Below are 23,268 nucleotides of genomic sequence, written 5' to 3'. Positions count from 1 at the left end.
GTCTTTGGGTTCCATCAGGACAAAGGACCTCCGACTAAAGTTCCCTAGAAACAGTGGAATCTTGGAACCAGCTGTTATAATCTATGTGTTGCAGTGCCTCGCATTTGGAATGTTGAACATGAGAAAATGCAGAAAATGAGTGAAATGTTATGAAGGGCAGTGGCAGGTGGAGCGGCATGAAAGGCGGCTGCTCTGAGGGAGTCGTGTAAATAAATATTGGAACTTTCTATATAGTGTGTGTGAGTTTATTAGAGTAACTTCCTACATGTTTTAGTGACTAGTTGAACAAGTTGAAATGTACCTTCGCTCAATGGGGGTGAGGACATTTTAAAACATGTGTGGGAAGAAGATAAGTATAAGTAGATGGGAATATACCCTAAGTTGAAATAGGATTGGCAACACAAAGGAAAGTTATGTATTTTTAATTGGCAAGTGCAGACAGGAATAGATATATGGAAGGGAATGCATGTGACCATAGCTTTGAACCTTTAGGTGGCTCTGCTCAATTTCTTATAGGAGAAGATTAGTGGTTTCTGGAGTTTATTTTGTGTGTGGGCACTATGCCTATTTTGAGTTGCCTAGAAATTGTGAAGGTCCTTGTTATCGTGCCCTAGTGTTTCAAATAATTAATTATGCAAACAATGTAGATATACCACAGGAATGGGATTATCTGGTAGATTCAAAGTAGTGGTAATACTGCTTCACATAAAGTAGGAGACATTTTTGGAGCTATGATTCCTTTAATATATGTTGTTTTAAATGATTTAAAAAACAGCCAACTGTCCACGATAGTGAACAAACTTGCAAATAGTATAGCTGATGCATTGTTGGCTGCAGGTACAGAGCTGGTGGCTATTAGGTCCATGGTCTTAAAGTATCAACTTGCATTAGACATTTTGTTGATGAAAGAGGGTGAAGTTTGTAAGAAGCTGAAGTTTCAACAATGTTATATCTTTATCCCTGATAACAGTAAGGAGTTATGAGGATTTTGAAGCATATCACTGGATGGAAATCTGACTTGAAGAAATTAGAAACAACCTGCACCTGGCAAGTAGTTGGGAAGAAATTTGCTGCTGTAGGTAGTTGGCTTCGCAATTTCGGAAGTTGGCATTTAGGTGCTATATTGAAGCATATTCTGATTATTGGCATTTCATTTATTACTTAATTTGCTATGTTTCAGGGATTGAAATACAGGACATCAAAGAAAGTGGTGTTTGAAGTAAATGGAATAAAGAGGAAAAGGGTTGATTTAGAAGAGAAACATTGCAAGGTCTGTGATGAGATGAAGGAATTGGAAAAGCCAAGGCGTAAAATGTTAAAGACAACAGAATCTTGAATTGATCTCAGAAGATTTATTTGACTTATGTAATGGCTATTCTAGCCATCATAGGGGGATAGGAGCAGCGTAATTCAGTGTCCTACTCCTTTAATATGTAACCTATATTTTTGATGTGTGTTTATCTGTATAATCTATGTGCATTATATTAATCAATTATAGTGAATGGCTATCTATTCATGTAGATGAGAGCCACCCATATATTTAGTGCAATTATAATAAATGTGTTCATTATAAAAGTAATATATATATATTTTCCTAAATGTATTTGATGTATTTAATTATGATAATTGCACTTGTTTGCAATTTATTTTTAATCTAATGGTGCCCTAACTTTTAGCCAGGCCCATGGTGCACACATTGTATTTTTGTAAAATGCATTGCATGTGTCTTGTTTTTCTCTCCTCTGCGGGTGTCAAAGTGCTTCTTGAGTTAGAATAGGATTTATTGTGCAGTGCATTGGATTAGTAGACTACAGAATTGTTTAATAGAATTTGGCCTCGGATATGCAGAATGAAATGGTGGGAGCTACCCTCCTGTACTCAACAGACCCGATTGATGTTGCATCCAAGGTTGTCCAGATAGTTACTCCGTTGATTAAGAACTGGGAAACTAGGGAGTCTACCTGCTCTAAGAAAATGCTGTCTTCGAATTGGCTCATTTGGTAAAAACTGATAGAAATAAACCTTCTAGAACCTGATTATAGGCTCTAATTGTGCAAGTTTTAGAACAGCTGAGCAGACCCTGTCCTGACTTCACTGAGAGAAGACTTCGTCTTGCCTCTGCTGATTTCCCTTCACACATTAAACTTGGTTCAGCTGATGCTGATGCCTTACCCATAGATTTTCCCCTTTCTACTGTTGATAATTCGTTTAGAATAGGGAAGTTAATTTATGGAACATGCATAGTTGAAATTTTGTTTGCTATAAGTGATTCGGTTTTGTATCTTTTGCAGATTATATACAAATTCAGACTGCATGAGAATTTTAATATGTATGCTCTCATTATATTATTATTTTAATTTTGCTGGCTGGTTTAACTTGTAACCTGGACTACAAATGTGTGAATAAAATACTTAAGGTTTGAACACCATCCTATATGCTCTTCCTGTGGATCCATAGTGGTTTCAAATAGTATTTGAAATGTATTACTGATATTAGCTCCTTTTTAACACTTCAAATTGACAATCAAAGCTCCATACAACCAGTGGGGATTGTCTTTGCTAATTTCCAAAAGAGACTGAGATTCAAGAAATCGCTCTCCATCAATCCATATGTTGCGCAAGTCTCCCATTAGTTTGACAAAACTCATTTTCTATCCTTGAAACCATTCATTGATTACCGCTACAGAGCAGCCATAAAGCTAGTATATGAAACCCACTGTCTTCTAGACTATGTCAGTAATATCCCTGCTCCTCGCATAGAGATAGGTACACCTGGCAGTGTTAATGTTTATGAGTTTTGACAGAGGAGTGTGACTTATCTCTGTGTCCTTGATGAAGTCTAGACCCGTGCCCCCAGCCACTCACTATATGTAAATCAAGTGTGGATCGGCCTGTTGATTTTTCTGGTATCTGACACTGTTCCTGAGGTTCACTGGTTTCCATTGCCTATGTGTTCAAAAAGCAAATTCCTTCACAGTGTCATGATGGTTGGATCTTAAGACCTTCCATCAACCCTTATCAGCCGGTCACAGGCTCAAGCTGTGTGAATTGTGTTGGACTTGGCCCTTCTGGCAGGTTCACCCCTAAACTTTTTTGCTTGTAATGGTGACCTGGTGATGGTGATTTTTGGGTTCTGCGCACTTTCACTGTGTCCCAGTGGAAAGTGCGTGCGCACTTTGAGTGCATGTGGTGAGATAGGCCTGCCCTCCCATAGGAATGCATGGGGAATGTATGTGTCCCTGGTAGTTCCTGATGCGTGGGGTGTACAGGCTCGAGTCTGGTATGTGTGGACTCGTGTGATTGAATGCTGCGAGATGATGTATGCGTCATGAATGTGTCTAGTGGGGAAGTGCCATTTCTAGACATTGATGTACGTGTGCTGTGAGGGTGCTGGAGTGTGATTGGCTGGAGCTGGCTGGGATGCCAGGCTCCAGGATGTCTGGATGGGTCTGCCCAGTGGTGAGTGCTGAGATCAGCATGCTGATGGCTGGGGAGGAGTGCCCCTGTGTCTTGAATGGGGCCGGGCTTTCCCCCACACAATGCTGGCTCCGCCCCCCTATGGTGCATCTAACGACCCTAGCCCTGCCAGTGAATAGAGTGAAGTGATGAGCACATCCAGGGTGCTCCAAAACCAGCTGCGACTGGTTTCTCCCCCACCCTGCACAAAGACAAAGGAATGTGATGTATAAAAATCGGGCTGTGTCCCCACAGAAGTTGTTCTCTGCCAGGATCCTGAGGGGGCTGCTGCTGCTGCTGGGCAGGAGGACCACCACTTGAATTGTCTCCCTGCCTGGAGACCCAGTGAGCTGGCTCGTGGCCCAGCCTTGCCCCCCTACCTGTCTCCAGACCTTTGCTGGAGCGATATTTTGCTTGGAGCGCCTGGAAGCGCTTTATTTGTCTTTAGCGCTCGAGGGTGCTTTATTTTTTGGTCCTAGCGCTGGGGAGCGCTTTTGTGCACAGCCGGTGCCCACCCGGCATTTGCCGGCTTTAATTGCCGATTTTGAAGCCCCTGGTGAGTGTCCACCTCGCCAGGGACCTTGCCGCTAATTTTTTGGTGGCCCCCATAGCGAGAGCCCACCTTGCTTAATAGTTAAAATTACCCCCGGATTGCAACTACAAAAAGAGCTTCCCTCGGGCTGCCGCTCTGCCCACGGCGCCCCGGAAGCACCTCGCTGGCCGGCCAATCGCAGCGCGGCCCCGGGAAGAAGGAGCGGAAGTCCCGCCCCCGCAGCCAGAAACAGGAAGCGGCTGTCTCCTCCGGGGCTCCCGAGGAAGAGAGAGAGCCCCGGTGTGTCCCGCCGAGGTGCCTGCCAAGGAGACTGGACGTGTGCCCCGGGCGGAGCACGAAAGAGAGGAGCTCCGCCACAGACCCGGTTTGTGGAGGGCCCCGTGCTACACTGGGAAGAGGGGGAGGCGTCGGGGCACATTGCCGGAGCCCACCCCCCCCCCCTTGGTGCAGTGCTGTGATTTCAAAGGCTCGGGGGCAATTTCGAGTTGAGCCCCAGAGGGAGGGGCCCCGGGGCCCCACCCCCGCCGCAGTTGCTGCCAGAGCCTGTCGAGGCTCCACGATCCAAGTCGGCATTTGTTTGTTGGAGCCACGAGGCTCCGGGGGCAGTTTCCTTTCCCTGTTGAGCGGCCCCAGTTGGCAGAGGGCCGCTCCAGCATCTCCGGGGGCAGTTGTTTCTCTTGACTCCCCAGAGGGGGGACTCCACAGAAGGCTCCAGGCGCTATTTGTTTCACGAGCCCAGAGAGGCTCAAAAGCGCCACAGTTGTTCAGGAGCCCAGAGAGGCTCAAGGGGCATTTATTGGTCCACGAGTTCCCCGAGAGGGACTCCACCACCCCCCCCTGTTTACTCAGAGTCCGGAGGGGACTCCAACACTACAGTTGTTTGTAGGGCCCAGAGGGGCTCAGGGGGCATTATGTATTTAGCGCCCTGAGAGAGGCTCAGGTGCCAGATTTGTTTTAGAGTCCAGAAAGGCTCTTGGGTGACATGGCATTTGTTTAGGGCCACGAGGCCCCCAGCCTACATTTCGCCAGAGCCTGAGAGGCTCCAACGTTGGCCCCAGCCTTGTCTCACACAGCTGCCCAGCACTTCGTGGGCAGCTGCCACGTTTAGGCCCCTGACTTTGGGACCCAGGGCGTCCTAGCCCTAGAGAGGCCAGTTGGCCTAGGGACAGTCACAGGAGGTGACTTATGTGAGTTTGGCGCAATTGATCTTTTTGATGCACCCCTGAATGTGTTTTTATGTGTCATGTGCCTTGTTCTTACACCTCTGAATGTATTGTTGATGCATCATGTGTTTTCCTTCCTTACACCGCTGAATGTATGTTATGCATCATGTGTTATGTGCTTACACCCCTAAAGGTATTGTGATACTTAGGTGGTTGTTTTTCTCCTAGTGCAGGTGGTGCTAGTGAGGTCCTGGTTACCAGTGATTACTAGTTGTGTGCTATTTTGTGCTAAAGTGATTTACATCCTATGTTCTATGTTCTAAGTGCTATTTCTAAAAGTGTTACTTCTAAAAGTGCTGATTCCTGACAGTGGTCCAGGTGGCCCTGTCTTGTACATATCCCCTGTAAATTCTGCCCGTGCCTGTTGGCACATTGTAAAGTGTATGTTTTTATCTAATGTGTTTTGGTGTAATACAAAGGCTATGTTTATATAACCTTGTGTGGAGTTTCCTTTGTGGTGGGCCTGGGTGTTGTTGCTGGGGTGCGTGCGCAAATACTTAACTCACATCACCTCCAAGTTTAGCCTTGCTGCTCGCGCCACGTTACCTAGAGGGTGAGCAGGGGTTATCTTGGCGTGTAACTCCCTTGCCCTGACTTAGGAGTGGTGGTCTTTAACTGACTTTGGCGCAAGCCCTGGCCAGCCAGGGATCCCATTTCTAACATTGGTGGCAGCGGTGGGATAAGGATTTGTGTTTGCGTTGTACCACAGTGGCAACTGGCCGCACTACAAAACTCTGCATTTTAGATAACCACATTTTAGGGAATTGTTTTTTTGAAGTCCATTATTTTCTTCTCCTGATGGTATCATTGTGTAATTGTGTCAAGTATATTTGTCCCCCGCCCTGCGCCCAGAGTCGGTACCTGTGTCACGTGTGGTCAGGTTGAGGAATCAGGGGTGGTAGAAACTGCCTTACCAGTCCAAGGGGAGGGTTGTGTGTGGATGAATGGTGTGTGGCACTAGACAAGTGAGTGTGAGCTCTCTGGGATAGGGAACTTGCTGAATACCTTTGTAATTTGGACTCTTGCTTCAGCCCTGACAGTTAAGTCCCCTGTGTTGCACGTGTCTGTGAGCATCCTGCCAAGATGGAGTCTGCTTTTAATGTCTGGGGTCTGTTTATGCATGAACTGAGAGAGTTTTGCGAAAAAGAGAGACATTGCAGTGAATGAGTCCGACACCCAGTCCCAACTTAGGGGTAACCTAATCCAATGGCAGAAGGAGGACTGGGAACGTGAGCACAGTGAGGAGAGGGCCCGGGTCTCACACCATGAGGGTGGTGGGTCTAAGGGGAGCCCTGAAGAGTCTGAGGAGGAGGAAGAAAATGATAGCACAGGGACGGCAGCAGATAGTGAGGACCCCATAGATAGGGAGTCCCTTGCTGGGTCTAGCGTAGGAGGCAGCCCCTCATCCCTTTCCCTGTCCCCAGAGGAGCTGGAAGATAGGAGGAGAGAAAGGGAGCACCAGCTGGCTTTAGAGGAGCTCAGGTTAGAGCATTCCCAGGCTATGGCACAGCTGGGCGTTAGAAAGCAACAGCTAGAGACTCAGAGGGTCTTAGCGCAGGAAAGGATAGAGGAGGCTGAGAGGGCATCCACCAGAGGCAAAGTACCTCTGGAGGGTAGACTATCCCCTGCGCACAGTTTTAATTTTCTGGACTCCCCAGGGCGGGTTGAGTCCAGTGGTGGCAGCTATATAGATTTCAGTGTAGGAAATCCCAGTCCCAGTTCGCCCAGTCTGATGCCTGTGTCCCAAGAGGAGGAGTTAAGGTTGAAGTTCAGGGACAGTAAGAAACTGTCTCACCAGTCTTGGGTAGATTTTGAGGATGAATGTTGTGATACACTGTGGGCTTGGGTACAGGTTCACACGAAAGATGATTTTAACGCCTTGTTTCATCTGATTGTCAAAGGGCACCTGCTCAGTTGTTGTTCACCAGGGTTGCGCACACGCCTGTTGGGGTGTGGATTGTCTGACGCATGTGAGCTTGCAGATGAAGCAGACCGCTGGGAAAGGGCCAGAGGTTCTTTAGAGTCATTAGTGAGTGAGTCCAACAATAGTGGTACAGGTATCTTCCAGCCCAGCGTGGTGGAAGAGGCGCAGTGTTGCCCAGCTAGGTCCCAGTATAGTGAGATGGGTGGAGAGGCTGACTACCTGGCTCAGTGGAGCAGGAGTCAGTGGGTGGCTGAGAGTCCCCAGATGCCCGAAGCCCTGTCTCAGAACCTTGGTGGTTTCTTGAGGGAACACCAGGATGGGGACCTAGGCTGTCCTGTTTGTACACTTGAGGAGGATCTCCTTGTGTCTAGGGAACCTGGAGCATTTGTAACTAGAGCTCCAGGGGTTCCAGTGTCCGGCAGTGCTACTCCAGTTAGGAGGGCACAGGAGTCCGAAGGGAGGAGTGATTGAGGGAGTTCCCCAGTGGAAGGACCAGTGGGTCAGGGACTACCCAGTTGGGCTAGGTTCCCGTGTAGTGACCATGGTGACACCACTTCTGGTCTGGGGGATCTTCGCGCCCTGTCAGGTGGACAGGGGACGGGATATCTGCGTCAGACAGACAGTCACACGACACATGGGTCATGTGTCAGCCTCAGGGGATGGCGTGTGAGTCCTCAGAAGTCCTGGAGTGCCAGGCAATTATTCCACCAAAGGTTTTAGACCGGGGGTTGGGAGGCTAGGTTCAGGAACAGCCTGACCTGAAGGGTAGGACGACGGTAACCAGTGTCCTGACCGGTTCTTCTCCCAGAGGTACCGCCCCAGTTGGTAGGGAGCAGGACTCTGGAAGGGGGTGCAGAGGGTGGGAGAGCCCACCTCTGACCCCGGCGCAACCTGAGTGGATAAGCCCTGGGTTGGAATGGCGTTCTAGGTGTACCCCTCGCCGGAGGAGGAGGAACCCTAGGAGAAGAGGTAGGGGAGGAGAGCCTTCCCCGAGACTCCTGGTCCGCCTGAGGGTGTAGGCCCTAGGCTGGAGAACCAGTGGCAGTCTAGTCCTGTCTTGCAGACAGGAAGAGTGGAGAATGGCTCCTATGTGCCAGGGGTTACTACCCCCCGCTCTGCGAATAGGCAAGGACCGGTGGCACCTGGGTGGCCCAGGGCCTGGTCCTGGCCGCGGACAGCTTGGGAGTACCAGTGGGGTAGCCCAGTTGGTCCAGACAGTGGTTTTAGAAGGAATCCCATGGGTTCACAGTGGCGTAGAACAGGAGGGTGTCCCTGCAGATGCGGGCCCGCGTCTGTGTTCTATCGCCCCAAGCAGGGAAGTCCATCACGGTGGTGACTGGTCTCCCCTGCGTTTTGGCTGGAAGGGGGTTGTGTTGAACTTGGCCCTTCTGGCAGGTTCACCCCTAAACTTTTTTGCTTGTAATGGTGACCTGGTGATGGTGATGTTTGGGTTATGCGCACTTTCACTGTGTCCCAGTGGAAAGTGCGTGCGCACTTTGAGTGCATGTGGTGAGATAGGTCTGCCCGCCCATAGGAATGCATGGGGAATGTATGTGTCCCTGGTAGTTCCTGATGCGTGGGGTGTACAGGCTCGAGTCTGGTATGTGTGGACTCGTGTAATTGAATGCTGCGAGATGATGTATGCGGCATGAATGTGTCTAGTGGGGAAGTGCCACTTCTAGACATTGATGTACGTGTGCTGTGAGGGTGCTGGAGTGTGATTGGCTGGAGCTGGCTGGGATGCCAGGCTTCAGGATGTCTGGATGGGTCTGCCCAGTGGTGAGTGCTGAGATCAGCATGCTGATGGCTGGGGAGGAGTGCCCCTGTGTCTTGAATGGGGCTGGGCTTTCCCCCACACAATGCTGGCTCCACCCCCCTGTGGTGCGTCTAACGACCCTAGCCCTGCCAGTGAATAGAGTGAAGTGATGAGCACATCCAGGGTGCTCCAAAACCAGCTGCGACTGGTTTCTCCCCCACCCTGCACAAAGACAAAGGAATGTGATGTATAAAAATCGGGCTGTGTCCCCACAGAAGTTGTTCTCTGCCAGGATCCTGATAGGGCTGCTGCTGCTGCTGGGCAGGAGGACTGCCACTTGGATTGTCTCCCTGCCTGGAGACCCAGTGAGCTGGCTTTGGGCCCAGCCTTGCCCCCCTACCTGTCTCCAGACCTTTGCTGGAGCGATATTTTGCTTGGAGCGCCTGGAAGCGCTTTATTTGTCTTTAGCGCTCCAGGGTGCTTTATTTTTTGATCCTAGCGCTGGGGAGCGCTTTTGTGCACAGCCGGTGCCCACCAAGCATTTGCCCGCTTTAATTGCCGATTTTGAGGCCCCTGGCGAGTGCCCACCTCGCCAGGGACCTTGCCGCTATTTTTTTGGTGGCCCCCATAGCGAGAGCCCACCTTGCTTAATAGTTAAAATTACCCCCGGATTGCCACTACAAAAAGAGCTACCCTCGGGCCGCCGCTCTGCCCACGGCGACCTGGAAGCCCCTCGCTGGCCGGCCAATCGCAGCGCGGCCCCGGGAAGAAGGAGCGGAAGTCCCGCCCCCGCAGCCAGAAACAGGAAGCGGCCGTCTCCTCCGGGGCTCCCGAGGAAGAGAGAGAGCCCCGGTGTGTCCCGCCGAGGTGCCTGCCAAGGAGACTGGACGTGTGCCCCGGGCGGAGCACGAAAGAGAGGAGCCCCGCCACAGACCCAGTGAGTGGAGGGCCCCGTGCTACACTGGGAAGAGGGGGAGGCGTCAGGGCACATTGCCGGTGCCTGCCCCCCCCCCTTGGTGCAGTGCTGTGATTTCGAGCCCCGAGGCTCGTGGGGCACTTTCGAGTTGAGCCCCAGAGGGAGGGGCCCCACCCCCGCCGCAGTTGCTGCCAGAGCCTGTTGAGGCTCCACGATCCAAGGCGGCATTTTTTGTTGGAGCCACGAGGCTCCGGGGGCAGTTTCCTTTCCCTGTTGAGCGGCCCCAGTTGGCAGAGGGCCGCTCCAGCATCTCCGGGGACAGTTGTTTCTCTTGAGTCCCCAGAGGGGGGACTCCACAGAAGGCTCCCGGCGCTATTTGTTTCACGAGCCCAGAGAGGCTCAAAAGCGCCACAGTTGTTCAGGAGCCCAGAGAGGCTCAAGGGGCATTTATTGGTCCACGAGTTCCCCGAGAGGGACTCCACCGCCCCCCCTGTTTACTCAGAGTCCGGAGGGGACTCCAACACTACAGTTGTTTGTAGGGCCCAGAGGGGCTCAGGGGGCATTATGTATTTAGCACCCTGAGAGAGGCTCGAGGTGCCAGATTTGTTTTAGAGTCCAGAAAGGCCCTTGGGTGACATGGCGTTTGTTTAGGGCCACGAGGCCCCCAGCCCACAGTTCGCCAGAGCCTGAGAGGCTCCAACGTTGGCCCCAGCCTTGTCTCACACAGCTGCCCAGCACTTCGTGGGCAGCTGCCACGTTTAGGCCCCTGACTTTGGGACCCAGGGCGTCCTAGCCCTAGATAGGCCAGTTGGCCTAGGGACAGTCACAGATGCTGACTTATGTGAGTTTGGCGCAATTGTTCTTTTTGATGCACCCCTGAATGTGTTTTTATGCGTCATGTGCCTTGTTCTTACACCTCTGAATGTATTGTTGATGCATCATGTGTTTTCCTTCCTTACAACGCTGAATGTATGTTATGCATCATGTGTTATGTGCTTACACCCCTACAGGTATTGTGATACTTAGGTGGTTGTTTTTCTCCTAATGCAGGTGGTGCTAGTGAGGTCCTGGTTACCAGTTATTTCTGGTTGTGTGCTATTTTGTGCTAAAGTGATTTACATCCTATGTTCTATGTTCTAAGTGCTATTTCTAAAAGTGTTACTTCTAAAAGTGCTGATTCCTGACAGTGGTCCAGGTGGCCCTGTCTTGTACATATCCACTGTAAATTCTGCCCGTGCTTGTTGGCATATTGTAAAGTGTGTGTTTTTATCTAATGTGTTTTGGTGTAATACAAAGGCTATTTTTATATAACCTTGTGTGGAGTTTCCTTTGTGGTGGGCCTGGGTGTTGTTGCTGGGGTGCGTGCGCAAATACTTAACTCACATCGCCTCCAAGTTTAGCCTTGCTGCTCGCGCCACGTTACCTAGAGGGTGAGCAGGGGTTATCTTGGCGTGTAACTCCCTTGCCCTGACTTTATTTATTTATTTAGGAATTTTATAAAGCGCTTAGTTACGCTCTCCGGCGTGTCCCTGCACTGAGAATGAATCTGTGGGAGAGTGGGAAATTAAGGCAGCGCTAGGCGAAAAAGGTGGGTATAGGGCATAGGTGCACCCTAGGCCTACCAGGGGCTGCAGCATGTATTGTGCAACCACTGGTTTGCCTTCCAAACTGACATCACAGGTCTGTTCACACAGCCTGGGTAAGGTGGTGTAAGCACCCCTTACTTAGATATTGTAAAGCTATATCTACCTTTACATATTTATTTATTTAGTGTGTTTTATATAGCGCGCAGCTACCCCAACGGGGTGTCCCGGCGCTTCTGCAGGTTTGCTGTGTCTTACATCAGTGATTTTAACAAAAGAAGAAGGTTTTCAGTGCTTTCCGAAAAGGCATCTCCTCCTGAATCATCCGAATGGAAATCGGGAGTTTATTCCATTGGGATGAGGCACATACCTGGAAATGTTTTCCTCCGGACAGGGCTTTTTTAAATCTATGGGTTGACAACAGGTGTTTTGAGCTGGACCGGAGATGTCTAGCGTTTCTATAAGGACGGAGGCAAGAAGAAAGATAGGCAGATCCTTTTCCCTTGATAGCACGATGTGCCAAAGTTAGGGCTTTGAATTCTGCCCTCTTTTGGATAGGGAGCCAATGTAAACTGCGTCGGTGTGGTGAAATATGTTCTCGGAGAGAAATGCCACAAACCAATCGGACTGCCGCATTCTGGACTGTCTGAAGTCAGTAGCACAAACCGGAAGCGAGCCCTAGGTACAGGCTGTTGGCATAGTCTAAGTGTGAAGTTATTAGTGCCTGTTTAACCATCCGGATTTTGTAAAAACAGGCAGCAGATACCGTCTGTACTTGGTTGTGGAACGAGAGACGTGAGGAGTCCCATCTGACCCCTAGGTTTTTTACCGAGTCCTTGGGTGAGGGGGGGAGACTCAAGTCAAGAGGTCACCAGAGGTTCGAATCCAGCGGGGAGGGTTGATGGAAGAAAAGGACCTCGGTTTTTCCGGCATTTAATCGCAGGAAGTTGTCATCCATCCAACGGGCGATGTTCCGGAGGCAGTTTTTTAATGGATCGAATGTCGTTTGGGTAAGAGTTTTGTAAGAGAATAAAAGCTGAATATCATCAGCATAAGAAGTTGCCTTAGTTCCTGACTGAGATATAAGCACAGCCAGGGGGGGGAAATAAACATTAAATATAGACACACATACACCTATAAGCCACTCCTATGGTAGACATCGACAATCCTGGAGGCAGAGTGCTTGGTTTTATGTGAGAGGGTGCCCTAGCACGAGCTGAGACCCTCCGCAGCTTTCTGAACTATCTCCTTATAGCTGTTCTATGATATAGCCATACCAAACCTATACTCTAAGTGCATTATAATCCTCGCGGTTAATGCTAACTTTGGTTTGGCTTTATCAAAACATGTTGTGTAAGGTGTCAAACACTTTGGAATACTACCCCCCCGCCAATTCTGGCGGCAGGGGTAGCATTCCACCCTTCTAGAGGGAAAAGACATGTAAGTTACCGCTTTACCCAGTTAAAGTTAAACAGAGCCTCAGCATCACAAAATGGATGCTGCTGCCACAGACACGAGTCTGACCTTCTGTTGCTGGGGGAAACTCCACTAAGGGAGGCCAGGACAATAGGTTTCCTGTCCAGGGAGGTGCCAGCACCTCCCCAGACAGGGGTTGAGTGTATTGGGGCAGGGAGGGCTGCATTCAGTGAATGCATCTAGACACTGCCTGGGCACACAAGGTGCTCCATGCATAGACTGGTTCAAACCAGTTGCTGGGGCACTCCAGCCCCAGCTCTGGTGCAAAACTGGACAGAGGGAAAGGGGTGTAACAACCCCCTTCTCAGGTCCACCCATAGGAGGGACCTAGTCAGGTAATCCAGCCCCCTTTCTTGGTATAAGTATAGGAGCTGTGTCCCCAGGACTTTAGATTATCCTGGATGAATCTTTGAAAGACATATCTTGGACCATCGACATCCCATTCTGACTGGAAGATGGAAGACATCTCCCTTGTGGTCAAGGAGTAACCACCCTGTGCAAACAGGCACCATCAGCAACTTCGCCGGTCTGCAGTCTCAAGTCTCCCGTCGGAACCCAAAGACTATGCGACTCAAAACCTAGACTTCCAGACTTCTCTGACCTTGACTCACATCCACAGCAAAGCTGAGACCCGTGGTGGACACGAGAGACGTGGGACCAGACATCTTGGACATCCTGCATTTTTCTACCTGCACTCCTTTTCTGAAGCCTCGGTAAGTTGTGCATTGGGGTACAAGAAGCCCCAGCCCCAAGCACCATTTGCACCGAAGCTCAGGTGCCCACACTCCGCGAGTGTCCTGTGGTCTCTGCCTTTACATTTGTGCTTGATGTGTCTTCTTGGTTACTTGCCCATTAGCTAGTGAGCCTCCTGAAGATGCCATCTTGAATGTAACTTGCTTTCCTGGTTGCTCAAGGCTTGCTCCAGATTCCCTAAAAAGGAGAAGCGCCAAAGACCTTGCTGGTCTGCAACAGAGCCAATCTCAACATCCTGCATGGGTTGTGGTTGCCAAGGCTTGTTGGGTCCAATCCGGATACCAACACTGCAGTCATCTACATCCGTTGTGGTACAGCTTGAATCCAGCTCCTGGTCATCGTCGATGCCTCCTGGACCTCGTGGCTGAAGAGACAAACTCACCTTCTTCACCTGAAAAGCACCCGACATCGCCTGGTTCCTTCCTGGTTCCTTCCTGGTCACTGGCTAATGACCCAGACTCTGTCCCCTCTGCTTTCAGATTCTATATATATCCGTTCCACTCTTGGATCCACCCAGAAACTTTTCCTCTGGTCGCCTGCAGCACTTCTTTGCAGCTCTCCATAGAAAACGACGACAAATCCCGACACAAAAGACATCTATGCACCCGGCTTCCCTGGGTGAGGTAACACGAGTACTCCGGTGCTCCTGTGGGTCTTGACTCTCGAAGTGTCCTAGTTTAAAAGGGTTCCATCCTAGTCCATCCGGAAGTGTCCTTAAACTGTAGCTTTGTAACTTTTTTTACGAACTCCATAGAAAGTCAATAGGAACCCGTGCCTGTGTTTAGACACTGCACGTGGCTCCCGTGGGTCTCCTACTTCCTAACCTTTGGTTGCTTAGTGTAGCCCCAGAGATTCTACAGGCTCTAGGCCTGATTTCTAACTCTCACGTGGTACTTATACCACTTTCTTAGTATATGGTTTGTGAGCCCCCTAGGGCATAACATATACTGTGCAACTTATAGTATATTAACTGTGTGACTTGTATTGTATTTTTACCTCTGACCTCATAAAGAGTGCAGAGAGGTTGTGTTTAGATTTAATACATATATATTTGATATATACCTTGTGTGGTGTCCTTTCATTTGGTATTCAAGGGATTATATATGGTAAAACAACTTGCTTAACTCGCCTACTGAAGTCTTAGCCTGAAGACTGCTGGTTCATGCTACCACTGGGATAGCTTTCTGTAAGGTTGACTTTACAACCACCATCAATAGGGGTCGATTAGACTGGTGCAAGGTGCCCACTAGAACTAGTGGACATTCAATGCCAGGCTAACTTTTCACAAAAAGTCTTGCAAAAAATATATACTTGCCGTTTAAGAAGATGCACTGATTTCTTATGGAAATTACATATGATGCTGTTTTTGCTGTAGTATCTACCACAGAGCCAACAGATTGTTTAATGTCTGAACTGTCTCATAAAAGTATCCAGGGTTACTTTTGATAATTCAGCAGGTTATGAGTCTTTGTGTGACTTTTGTGATTTCCCCACCACTGTTTCAGTGAAGAGTAGGCTCTAAGATTTGGAAAGGTGTCACAGGACGGAACTCAGCACTCAAAGTTTCTGCACTGTGCTCCATAGTGTGACTGTGACAGAGCAGGAAACCACTGGATATGCAGAGATATAGTACTATCTGGCTCTCAACTTAACACTGGTGCCATACACACACCTTTGTGTCATAGTGCAAGGAGTGTGTGTGCTGTCTAGCATAGGTTTTAAACTGGAAGAGTACCGTTCCAGCATAAAATACTATGTATAGATAAACGTTATAATCTTTGCCACTTCAGTTATGTGCTGCACAGTCCAGCACTCATGCCGAATGGGAAAAGTTAGGGAAAATAAAAACATTTCTCCTTTAAACACCTCCTTTAAAGTGGGCCTATTTTTTGACACAAAACACTGCCTAGTATAGGTAGTAGATAGAGTTTTGCATAAAAAACCATGGCTGTTTTCAAGGGAAAGCCCATGTACCACCCATGAAATGCTCCCTTAATGCATAGTAATGCAAAGCAGCACTTTGCCCTTCATTGCTGTATTTTTAGGTAACTTTCCGGTGCAAAGAAAGTTAATAAAAAGTACAGAAATGTGCACTGTTTCTGTCTGGAATTAATGTAAATCTAGGACTAAGCCTGAATCTGGCCAGATAGGAGATTTGGGCATTCTCCCAGTCAAGTCTCACACTGAAAGGAATGATATCAGCACCAGCACCTATTTATCTATAGGCGGGTATGTGAGGGTTCAAATTTCACCCAGGTCCACTGCCTCCCCTATTTATGTGTTTGTCATCCAGGACATCTCGTTGAGTCTCAGGAGGTAGGAGCAGAGCAGTTAAGGTTTTTCCAGAAGAGACATTCTTATTGTTGATGGTATCAGTTTGTATATTCCCATACAGTTCCCAGGTGGTGGTGACCGATCCTGAATTCGGTAAATGAAAGCCCTGGTGTCAAGGGGCTAGTCACCCTTGAAATTGGTGGGGCGAGATAACTGCCCCACTGCTTCTCCCCCAAAAAAACAGCCCATCCCTCCAAAAGCCCAAAATAATACAATTCCTCTCTCCAAAAGCCCAAAACGAAACATAAACGCAAACTAAAACAGTACACTGACATGCATTACACATTTACAAACTTACCCACAAGCTACTCGTTCTTCTCTGTCTTATTCTGCAGTCTGTGCTACATAGAGCTCCCCCAACCAATCTAGACACTGCTTCTCATGTTAGTAGCCAGCTTGAGAGAAACACCAGAATTGGTTGGAGTGGGTTGGCTGCGTGCCTCTTCAGGCTCTGGAGGCCTGTGCTTGCTCTCCACACAGCTGTCTAAGACAGCTCGAGTTGGAAAACTTCAAAGTGTGCATGCCAGGCTGGCTGGCGTAAGAAGCTGGCTAAACTGAAATGTGCACTTTGGAGTTTCTGGCCAGGCACTGCTCCAGTCCCCCATTCTGTCAATCAGCAGCAAAGGACATGCCCCACATTTCTCCCGGCTCGGAGGCAGGTTTGCGGCTGTGGCACGCCACTGTGAAAAGTAAAATGGTAATGAAATAGTTTCATTTCCATTCTATTTTTAAAATGTACGAGCAGCTCGCTGTGGGTGGGGGTGGCAATGCTCCTCTGCCCTCATGAAGAGACTGTTGCTGCCTGGTATTGTTTTCAGGGTCACAAAAATACAGCCTTTATGTCCATAGTGTATTCTCCTGTGGGTCCTATCTGCACTGATCAACTATCAAAGTGTTGCAATCGTTTGCTTCCTCCCATTCACTAAGAAGTGTTGAGATACCAATGGCTAGGTTGTTGTTGTCATCACAGTTATGTCTCCTTGTTATACCAGCCCTGGAAGAGCATGTAGATGTCTTGCAGCAGTACATCTTATTGCTGACTACAATCTATTGCCCTCACCAGATTGCTGGGTTGAGGATGATTCTACTGCCCACTGTCTCTAGGTGGCTCCTCTCACTGATGCAGGCTGCACCTCCCTGTTCTTGCATAGGGAGTGCGGCTGAGAGAAAGAGCTGGACGCAACTCTGTCTCTTCCCTGATGGCTCCGCTGCTACAGCAGGTTGTGACACATTTCACCCAAGTACTTGTGGAGCGACCTTTCAGAGCACAGCGATGGAGCGCAATCACATTTCTAGGTCTGCCTCAATCTTCAAAAATCACAGACAGATGTTCCTTAGTGTCAAGCTTGTACCCCGCTAATGGCTTGTTGCATAAGGTGTTGGATTTAACTTCAACACCTTCCCTACTGTTGCACACACTGGAGTTGGAATAGTAAATTATACTATTCCAACATCCAGGGCACCGCCGACAGTGGTAAAAATTTGCGTCATAACGGCATGCGGGGTAAAAGCATGCATTGTAATGTCATAGAACTGCCAAGCTGCTCCACTGCATTACATTTTTTTTTTTACTTTTTTATTGTGGTGTATCGTCAAGAGAACAGATGGATATGCACATCTGTGTACATGCAGGCAATGATGAAGGGCAGGAATCAGGTTAAGTAACAGTACACAGCCTTTCGGTCCACAACCCTGAGGTCAAACGGCGTCGCAATAGAGCAAAACCATAAGAAAAGCAAATCAGTACCAGCATTGGACCCAAACAGGGTAGTCACACCACTTTTTCCATTTAAACAAAAACAATACTCAAATAAATAAATCCAGCAGAGAGAGTCAAGATAGCCTACAGTCCAACTCAAGGGTCCAGCTCGAACTAGTGGTGCTACATCGCCCCAGGCCCTGTCGTTATAAAACAGAATTATAGGAGCATCACACGTTTCACTGAGGGAATAGAGGCAGATCACAGTAGAGGCCAGTCCCACCCTCCTCAGCCCACACACCCGCACCTAGGTCCTCTACGGCACATCGCCAGTTCCGCCGTTGGAGAATCAGACAGGTCGCCACGGTATGCATTCCAGTGTCCCCACTTCTTGTCCCACACCCGGGGCAGCCCCTTATTTTATATACAGTTTTCTCAGCTATCATGCATTGGTCCATTGCGGCCACCCATCTCACCACCAGTTCTCTGTCCGGGGAGCCCCATCCCATCGCTATGGAACGTTTGATCAACAGAAACCCCAGTGCCGCCCACTGTAGCTCAGGAGCATTAAGGTCGTTCGGCCCCCAAATGTTGAGGACACATTCCTTGGGCGACGTGGAGTGCGGTTTGCCCAAGGAGCTGCTCATTTTCGCAGCGTAGCCAACCAGAACTGCTGTATCACGGGGCAGTCCCACAGGATATGGTAGAAGGTCCCAGGGAGTCCGCAACCACGCAGGCATAGTGCGTCAGGTCGCCAACCAATTTTGGCCAAGGTGAGGGCGGACATGTATACTCTGTGCAGCACTTTTAGTTGAATCAATCTAAACCTGTGGCATATGGCCGATTCCCTCGGGGATATCAGCGCCGAACGCCACTCGTCGTCTTCCATAGGACCAAGGTCCATTTCCCATTTGGCCCGTAGTGGCAAGAAGGAGTCGGGAAGGTTGTTGCAGAGCTTACGATAGGTCAGGGATATGGCCTTTTCAGGAAGAGGTTCCGACAATAGCCTATCCTCCAAGGGGAGGTATCAGGTATGGAGGCGAAGTCCGGAAAGGTGACCTGTAGGGCGTGTGTGATCTGCAGGTACCGAAAAAACTCAGTGGATGCTAGGGCATATTTAGCTTGTAGGTCACTAAAGGTCAGCAATTTACCTTTATGTACCAGGTCTCCGACCTCAGAAATCCCTATCGCGTCCCACCTGTCAAATCCACGGGAGAAACAAAGGGAGCCCAAATGTTGGGCGGACCACAGAGGCGAGGTTTTGGTAAGTTTGTCAGCCCAGCCCAGCCGTGTATTGGCTCTGTGCCAAATGGCCACCGTATGTGCCATAGGCCCAACGTACCAAGCTTTTGTGGGTTTGCTATATAAGGCCCCTAAGTAGCCCTCCCGCCCAGTTTGATCTTTATCTAATAGGAAGGCCGGATTCAGAGGTGAACCGTGTATCCAGTGGTTAATCACCACTAGTTGGGAGGCCCAATAGTAAAGACGGAGATTAGGGAGGGCTATTCCCCCGTCATACCATCCCTGAAACAGCTTACAGAGAGCAACCCGAGCGCCACCGCCATCCCAGAGTAACAGTCGGAGCTCACTTTCTACCGCCCTGAAATATGAATCTGGAATGGAGAAGGGGCAATTCTGTAGGACATACAGGAAGCGTGGGAGCGCTAACATTTTAAACAGTGCCGCCCGTCCCAGGAGAGAGCGCGGGAGGGAGCGCCAATGAGCAATGTCGCTACGAAGCCTGCGAAGTCGGCCCAACAGATTACGATCATAGAACTGTTGGAAGTCAGGGGTGATGAAGATACCAAGATACGTAAAGCCTTCAGTGGCTAACGTGATTGAGAACCCCCTGGGCAGGCGAGGCGGCGGACCATGTAACATGTACAGCACCGATTTGGTCCAATTTATAGCTTAGCCCGAGTATTTTCCAAAGTTGGTAAGGACGTGGAACAGGCTGTTAATGGAGGATTGGGGGGACGACACGTATATCAGGATGTCGTCGGCGTAGAGAGAGATCTTGTCAACAGTCTTGTCGCTCCATCGCAGGCCTCTGATTGAGACATCCGTGTGGACCCAGTGAGCCACAGGCTCCAGGGTGAGGGCAAACAACAAGGGGGGGAGGGGGCAGCCCTGTCTGGTGCCCCGATGGAGAGGAAATCTCCGGGACAGGAGATTGTTGACTCGGACTTGGCCAAAGAGGTGTATACATTTTCAAGGTGATCAGCGAACGCCTCCGCAATGTCTTGGGGATCCACCGCCACAGATCCATCAGGCCTAGTTATAGATGACACCCATCTAGATCCTTGATCGCGATGCTCCAGCCATGCAAGCATCTTGCCTGCACTGTCTCCTAATTCGTAGACCCGATGACGCGTGTGGAGCAACAGCGCCTGCGCCTTCTCAAAGTGTCAGCCATTGTAGATCAATTGTTGGGCATGGAGACGTTCAGCAGTGGAATCCAATGGTGCCACATTATAGGACGCCTCAAGGCCGAATAGAGCAGTTTCCGCCTGTGTAATGTGCTCAGCATGTTTACGCAGATGGCTCGTCTTAAGGGCTAGTGCTTCACCCTTTACAACTGCCACGTAGGCCTCCCAGAGCGTAACAGCCGAGTCTACTGAGCCTACGTTTTCAGCAAAATAAAGTTTGGTACGCTCCCGCAACGCCTCTCTAATATCGGGAAACTGCAAGAGCCAGGGATTAATGACGATAGGTCCCCTCACCAGCTGGCGATTGTAAGTTAGGTCCACCATGAGTGGCGAATGTTCGGAAATACCACGAGAGAGACCTCTCGGGCGGAAATAGTCAATTCTTGATGTACTGTTGTGTGCATTAGAGTAGTGCGTGAAGTATGGTGTGTCTGGTAAGTGAAGGCGCCAGATGTCTTTTAAACCTAAAGCCTGGGCAAAGTCAGCCAAATCCGAGCTCTGACGGTGTGAGCCTCTCTTAGGCCTACGGTCCAGGTCGTCGCACATCGTGGCATTGAAATCTCCGCCAATTATGAGTGTACCCGGGGAGAGGCCTAACAATTGTGTGCCCAGTTCTTTGACGGAGTCTCGTACTAAGGTTGGCGGGAGGTACGCAGAGATGATGTTCAAGGGACGCCCCTCCCAGGTGGCCTCCACAATAGCAAACCGGCCCAGGGGGTCGGCCCAGCAGCTTGAGTAAGTGAGTGCGAGAGATTTCCTAACTAAAATCCCAGTACCTCGGGACCCAGAAGTAAACCCAGCGTGGACCAAAAGCTTGTATCCCCCTCGCTGCAGCGCCCGACAGGTGTTACCGACCAAGTGGGTCTCCTGCAACAAAACTATGTCGGGGGAATGGCGCCTGAGGAACTGGAGGACTACACTTCTTTTTATTTTGTGACCTAGACCATTAACGTTCCATGTGAGGATAGTAAGGGACCTAGAGAGTAGTCGAGTCATGACTGCAAGATTGGGGGGTCAAGTATACGGGTCGCACAAGAAAGAACCACCAATGGCGGCGGAGCCCCCGGGCCACTCGAGGCACGGGACAGATCAGGACATATTGTCTCCGGAAACCAGATAGCAGCCGGGACAGCAGGCCAAGCACCACGGGACCCTGGACTGGAAGGAAGGCTAAACTAAAGACGGCTCTGCAGGAAGCACAAGGATAGATAAGCGATACGAAACGAACTGTGAAAACTCTCCTAAGGACAAAAGTGAACAACATGACAGCAACAAAACATTGCCAACCCCCCCCCACCCCCACCCCTTCCCCCCACCCTGCTTCCCTGCCCGCGGATTCAGAACTATCCACACCCCAACTAGGCAGAGTGCCTGTCGCCCTCCCACTCGTAATCGGGGTACTGAAAGACCGACAGTGCGCTTGCCCGACTGAAAAACATTATAAATGTAATACACTCTTAAGGTCGTACCATAAGACTGAAACAGCATTCACATAATAGAAAAGTTACTTGTCAGTCAGCTGGTGCAGCCTGATCACGGCCGAAGGAAACAGGTCCCAGAGACAGAGGCCAGCACAAAAGGAGGAAGCTCGCTGCCTCGGGCAGTCCCATTGATCATGAGGCAGCCGCATGGAGGGGACCCCTGCAGTCTGTGGTGGGGCCCGTTTCAACAAAGGGATGTCATCCCACTCCATCAAAAGGTGCAGTGAAGAGGTCCTGACTCTCAGGCGGATGGTATTCCCGTAGGGTTGCATCCGGCGTGGATCGGTTCCGTGGAGAACCTCCTACTCTACTCCAACCATCCAGCCAGTCCCACACCTCCCCCGGCGAGAAAAAGAACCATGTTTTGTCATCCTTTTCAACACGTAATTTCGCTGGGAAGAGCATGAAGTATTTGACACATTTTTCGCGCAACGCTCTCTTGACCTCCAGAAAGCTGCGACGCCTCACCTGCACCTTGACTGTGAAGTCCGGGAACATGGAGATGCGAGTGTTCTCCAAGAGAAGAGGTGGGCCAGATCTGGCAGCTTGTAATATAGCGTCACGATCTCTAAAGATGAAGACCCTCGCAATGATGGGACGTGGGGGGTGGCCCGGTTTAGGTTTACCTCCCGGGACCCTGTGCGCTCTTTCAATGGAAAAATAATTCAAAAGTTGTTTCGGTTTAAGGTGCCTTGTAACCAGGGACTCTACAAACAAGTCAGCTGAGGGCTCCTCCATTCGTTCCGGGACCCCTAGGATGCGGATGTTGTTCCGTCTCGCCCTCCCTTCATACTCGTCCAACTGGTCACTCATCAGCTTCTGCTGTTTCTGAAGCTGGGCAACTTGCTGCTGAAGTGTAGAGGTATCGTCAATCAAGGCTGCCGTCTTGACCTCTACTTCTTTAACTTTAGTGTCAATTTTACGCAAGTCAGCACGCAGGAGGGTCACCTCAATGTTCACGGAGTCAATTCGAGTCTCCAGAGAGGAGCGGACCCCAGCGATGGCCTCCATTACGACCTCCAGGGTGAGTGTCTTTGCTCCCTGCGTGGGGGGCGCGAGCTTCGGATCTCCCGGGGGAGCAGACTCCCTGTTGTCCCCTTTGACGCCCCGGGAGTTCTTATTAATCTGTCTCTGAGTTGGGGGCCTTGACCCCTTGCCGGACGCCATCTCTTCTCACTGGTAGGAGCCAAGAACAGACTGGGCAAGGCGGTGCCGAGGCAAAGAATGGAGGCCGGCACTTCCCCACGGCGTAGGAGCAGAGCAGGAGCGCACCACACAGGACCCTCGAAACCACTCAGCGCAGCACACCTCGCGTGGGTCTGGGGGCGTAGAGCGCCCTCGCCTCCAGAGATCCGGGCACTGCGTGTAAGGCAAGACAGGTGGGGCCACGGAGCAGACGGGGTAAATATTGAGGAGTTCAGTCCCCACCCGCGTTGTGGCGCAGCTGCGCCTACCTGGTCTCCGTGGTGCAGCAAGGTGATGGTGGGCTCAAGGGTGGAGGGGCTCCCCCCAGGCCTAGATCGTAGGCGCCAAACTCATGGGCAGTGAGGGGCAACACAGCCAATAGCACCCCCACCACCGCAGACCAGGGTCGATTGGCGGGACAGGAGCAGCGTGGCCGGCAGGTGGGTGGCAAGAGTACCTCCGGGGCAGCAGACCTCCGTCTCGGCCTCCAGTGGGCTCTGA

The sequence above is a fragment of the Lissotriton helveticus genome, chromosome 4_1 (assembly GCF_964261635.1).
Source record: "Lissotriton helveticus chromosome 4_1, aLisHel1.1, whole genome shotgun sequence".
NCBI classification, from domain to species: Eukaryota; Metazoa; Chordata; class Amphibia; order Caudata; family Salamandridae; genus Lissotriton; species Lissotriton helveticus.
Note: the sequence above shows the minus strand (reverse complement) of the source record.